Raw genomic sequence first — 6,004 nt, forward strand, 5'->3', positions numbered from 1 at the left:
CCACAATACTCACCACATCCCTAAGTGTGGGTCTACCCCCCCACCTTGTTGAATTTGTTTTGAAAATATTTCGTTGAGGATTTTTAAAAATCTATATTAATACATAATATTGATCATTAGTTTTCTATTCTTGTGATGTCTTTTTCTAGCTTTAGTATCAGAGTAATGCTGGCCTTATAGAATGAGTTATGAAGTGGTCCCTCCTCCTCTCTTTTGGGGGAATATTTGAGAAAGACTGATTGGTTGTTCTTTCTTAGATATTTGGGATAATTAACCAGTAAAGACCTCTGGTCCTGAGGTTTCTTTTGGGGGAGGTTTTGGACTGTTCATTCAATCTCTTTATTTGTTCAAATTTTTTATTTCTTTTTGAGTTAGTTTTGGTAGTTTGTGTGTTTTGAGAGTTTTTAAAATTTGTTTTCCTATATTATTTAATTTGTTAGTGAACAATTATTCATAATTTCTTCATTTTATAAAATCTGCAATATCTTCAATTTCTTTTATGATTTTAGCAATTTGAATCTTTTTTCTTTGTTTAAAGATTTTTCAATTTTGCTGATTGCTTAAAAAAAAACAACTTAGATTTCATAATTTTCTCTTTCTATTTTATTTATCTCCACTCTAATCTCTGTTATTTCTTTCCTTATGCTAGCTTCAAACTTACCTTACTTTTCTTTTTACAGTTTTTTAAGGTGTCCAGTTAGGTTTTAATTTGAGACTTCCTTTTTTTAATATAAGCATTTACAACTATAAAGTTCTACTTTTAGCATCACATTTGCTGCATCCCAAAAGTTTTAGTATGTTGTGCTTTTCATTTGTCTGAGTGTATTTTTTAATCTCCCTTGTGATTTCTTTTTTGAGTCATTGGTTATTTAAGAGTGTGCTCCAAGTATATCCTAAGATGGTTCCAAGTGTTATTAATGACTAGTCTGCTGGGACCAATACCATTAGTTTCAATACATCTGGCAAAAGCCACTAGCAAGTGATCCCGGCCCTGGGAATCATTCAAGTCAGGTGGAATGAAGAAAAGCCTTTGCACTTCTCCCTGAGAGAGGTGCCAGATACGTGGACACCCACAACCACAATTCTGTGAAAATAAAGTCCATAACACTCCCTCTGGCTTTACCACTCTCTATACCACAAGCACAACCACTGATTTGGAATGTGGAGGATGTTCAACACGCATTCTAAAATGCACCTTCTTTTTCCAACAGGATTTCCCCCTCATGGTTACAAGTTTATGACTAGATTCCAGAGTTCTTCAAATATTGATTTTGATGATTGTTTTCCAGCTCATTAGTTGCTTTTGGGGAGAAAGGGAGCAGGATTCCCTACTCTAACATGTTCAGTGACATCATTCTTAACATGTTACTTTTATAGCCATACTTCTTCATACTGAATCTTATATCTCAGTTGGCTTGCATTTCTGCTGATTTATTTTTCTGTCAATCTTTCTCATCCCCTTCAATTAAGGACCTGGAAAGTAGAGAACACAATGCATGTTACTTTAGTTTGTTTACAAAGGAACAATTAGAAAGCCAAAATGCAAAACAGTTTAATAAAGGAATTTTTAATAACTGTATTTATAACCTGAGGAATAGGAACTAGCCACAAATAAATACACAGGAAACAGTTAGATGTGAGGATAAAATGAGAGAGTGAGATAGAAAATAAGTTACTTCTAAGATTATTCAACACCATGTACTGTAACTTCAGTCTTTTCTCCTTGCAAATGGCAATATAAGATAGTTAATTTTTTGAAGCAAACAAATCACCTTAATTGAACACAGTTTTCGTTTTAAAACAAGTTGCGCGGAGCTTAAGGCTGAAGTCCTCCAGAGAAAATAGCCCTGTGATTTATATCAGCACTGTTCAAACTCGAAGCAATTTGTGAGGTTGCACATGAGTAATGCAGGGTGAGAACAGTGCAGGAGGAAACCATTGGAAGAAAGTAAATGAAGTGTTTTTAAAATGGAAGATATAGAAAACTATTTAATTTGAATTATTCACCAACACTAGTGATATTACAGGAATAACCATAGATCAGTGAATATTTCAGTTTCTAAGATGGGGTCATGCTGTTCCTTTTATAGATTTAAAAAAAAAAAAAATCCCACAGACCAGGAGTGGAAAAGAGAATGAGAAGTGCATCACAGCCTATGCATATGCAAGAATGAGCCGGAGTTCATCTAAAAAGAAGAGAAGAGTGCCCTGTTGAACTCGGTGACACTCATCTGTAGCTGTTGACTCAAGATCCACAAAGGCAGAGTTTCTGCCAGCTTGAAAGGATGTCAAATTATCAGCAGAAAAAAAAAATGTACCTTTTAGGATTTTTTATTTTTTATCTATTACTTACTATAATGATATGTTGTATGTTTTGGAGAAATTCCAAGCACCTGAGAAGTATCTTGGTTACTATACACATGGAAAAAGAATGCATGGTGCTGCTTTTTTCTTTTACATATATAGTAAATGCTATAGTTTCGAGTAGTTTAATATGTAATTATTTCACAAGAGTCAAATGAAAAATCAATGCGTAGATTGTTCAGTAATGTGGTAATAACTGTTACAATTATGAAACCATAGAGAGTATTTGATATTTACTTCATTAAGATCTAATATAAAACCTTATAAATTTTCATATCAATTAATTCTATTTAATGTTGCATATGATTTTTAGCCTTAGAAGTTCCTTAGGTTATATACCTACTATGTGTATTCACAATGCTTTAGAATCGCAGAGTTGAAAAGTCATCTTGTCTATAGAGGTTTGAAATCAATAGTCATTTAAAGTTAATAGTATGAGAATTCTAAACGGTCTGGGAAGACAGCCAGCTGACCAATATTAAAGTAAATGACTAGGCTCGATATCTGTATGGAATGTATCTAACTAGGACTCAAGTAGCCATGGCTAAAATCATGTAATTCAAAGAGGTGCTAGATCCTGCTTTGAAAGGAAGTATAGAAAAAGCTCCAAATCATCTAGCTTATCCAAATATGCCTGGAAATCAATTATTGCTGAGAGGCTACTAGGTCACGTAGTTGAAAAAAATCCAACTGGAAAAAATATATACGCTTTTGAGCAATATCATAGAGGGTAATGTGAGTTTGTGTAATGCAAGTTAAATGATAGAGGAAAATGAAAATCATTGAACTCATTCAAGTAGATGGTGCCTTAATATTCAGTCCAAACCATTATTTGATTTCAGATTCTGGTGAATGCTACTGATCAACGAAAATAAATGAAGTTCTTTACTTTTAATGTACAAGTCTGGTCTGTTAGAATAATTTGATTTGGCTACTTTTAGCATCAACTTTTATTTCAGACATGTTTTGTGGTTGGCTAATGTTTCGTTACTATTCTGTATGAGAACCTTTTCTTAATTTTTATATTTTGGTATCTCTCTCTATGTCATGGTACACCATTTAGGTTCTCTAAAAACTATGTACTTTGCTTACCTGGCCCTGGATATTTGGTGTGTGGTGTGGAATTTTGGGAAAATTTATAGAGACCAAAAGGACTATTATACTTCAGTGCTTCCCAGAATGCCTTCTAATGATCAGAGAGGAGTCTGAGTTGTTTTAGACTCAATTGCAATGACTGGCTCCAATTTGTCATGAAAGGTTCTTCAAGCACCCAGTTTATCTGAAAGCCACTTTGATATTCCAATAATTTCTATTAACACAAATGCCCTACATCTATCTTTGTCCAGTAATAACTCTTGAATAGGCTACCTGTGAGATATGAAGAAGGCCACAAAGAAGTGATATTTTTACTCAGTCAATTTTTTATCACTTTGATATTAGCTTTAAAACAAAGCTCTGGTAAGTTTACTGGCTTTAGGATAGTCATTTAACCTGGAAATTCCCCATTGCTTCTGTTTGCTATTACATTGAAGCACAAGGAAACATGTTTAATGACAAGAATCTGAGAGTATAATTGTAAATATTTTCCCTCTTAGGCACATAATGAGATAATTTTTTTAAATAGCTAAGATTTTTCTATATGGTGGAATATATAATCAAAGCACAAACTTTACCAGCTATAGTGTGGAGAAGACATGTTTATACACAAAACATATATAATCTGTGATGTTTGGATTTACCATAAAAGTTAAGAGCCCAGGTACTGGAAACAGATCACTAGGGTTTAAATTCTAACCCCACAACATAGTAGCTTCATGACTTTTCAAAATCTCTGAGCATCTATAAAATGTAGTAATCATCATAGTTAAGCTTAAAGTTGTTGAAGTTAAATAAAATAATCAGAGTTTATCACTGTGCCAAGAAATATTAGACTTTAGCATTAGCTTCTGTTATTTCTGTCATTGAAAATATAATATTCTACATTAAGTTTTCAGCAAGAATATAGAATTCCTAAATATTCCAATGAGAATTATTGAAAATTTCTACCTAAATAGAACGTTTCAATAATTCATCTTGCAATATGAATTTCAATAATTCAATTACAAGTTTCACCTTTATTTTATCGATTGCAACCATGCTTTTTCTGTGTCAATCTATCATGGCTTCAATAATGCTGCATGGTATAACCCCTCAAAATTCAATGACTTAAAATAACTATCATTTGTTCTCTTTTATGCATCTTCAGTTCAGCTGTATGTTGGCTGATCTTGGCTGGATTTAGCTAGGCAGCTCTGCTTCATGGTGGGAGTCAACAGGGCTTGACTCCTTACTGTAAGCTGGGACATTTACTGTCTGTTGATACGTTCTGGGTGCCAAAATAAAGCAGGCACTTTTCTACTAGCCAACACAGATTGACAAGTACCCCCCTTCACAAGCACAATTCAAGCCTGTGTTTACATTGCATCTGTTAATATTCAACTTACGTTGAAAGTAAGCCATGTCACTGAGCCCAACATAAGTGAGTAGGGCACTATTATACTTCAGTGGAAACATGGTCTAATTTATGATGCTCTCTTAATTTGAAAACTATATGATAGATCCATAAAAATTGAATGTCTAAAAAAATCAAGAATACGTGGTAATATGACTTAAATACTTATGAATTCCTAAGTTCTTACAATCAGTATTTCATAATGATCATATCAATCCTTTCAGGCAAGTGAGATAAAATTGTGTACATTTTCTTTGGATCTAAATTAGTTTGCTAGGCTTGCTATAACAAAATACTACAGACTGGTTGGCTTAAAAATTGAGATTCATTTTCTCACAGTTCAGGAGGGTGGAAGTTAGAGACCAAGGTGTCTGCAGAGTTGTTTTTTGCTTAGGCCTCACTGCTTGGCTTGCCCTCTTGTGTCCTGATGTGTTCTTCCTCTGTGTACACACGTGTCTAGTGTCTCTCTGTGTGACCAAATTTCCTCTTCTTATAAGGATACCAGTCATATTGGGTTAATACCCACTCTAAAAACCTCCGGTAATTTAATCATTCCATTAAAATACCTTATCTTGAAATGTGGTTACATTCTAAGGAACTGGGGATTAGGACTTCAATCAACACATACATTTGGGGTTCCACAATTCAACCCATAACAGGATAAAAAAATAAAATTTAGAATTTAGATAACTTAAAAGGTTGATTTTTTTATAGCATATAAATTGAAACTAAGACAAAAATATCTATCTCAAGCAATAGAGCAGCAAAGACTAAGAAAAGCAACAATGGTTTTAAGATTGAGATTCAGAAATATATTTTAATCAAAATAATGCCACTGATTAGCAGATTAGTGCTGACTCATGTAATGATAATCAGATTTTTTTAAGTGGAAGCAAATGCCATTAAAAGTGATTTTGATAGAAATTATTATTATTTGCGGGAGTTTTTTCTTTTCTTTTCTTTTCTTTTCTTTTTTTTTTTGCACAGATCTTCTGTCTATTAGCTATTGGAAGAACTTAATAATTAAGGAAGCTACTTAAATGGCTCCTTTGAAACAAATTATTTCCACCACTGATAATTATTTTCAAATATCAGTTCACCTAATATTTCCTAGTTTCCAAAGATTTCTGGACAAAACAATCAGTTGTT

The sequence above is a fragment of the Microcebus murinus genome, chromosome 26 (assembly GCF_040939455.1).
Source record: "Microcebus murinus isolate Inina chromosome 26, M.murinus_Inina_mat1.0, whole genome shotgun sequence".
Taxonomy (NCBI): domain Eukaryota; kingdom Metazoa; phylum Chordata; class Mammalia; order Primates; family Cheirogaleidae; genus Microcebus; species Microcebus murinus.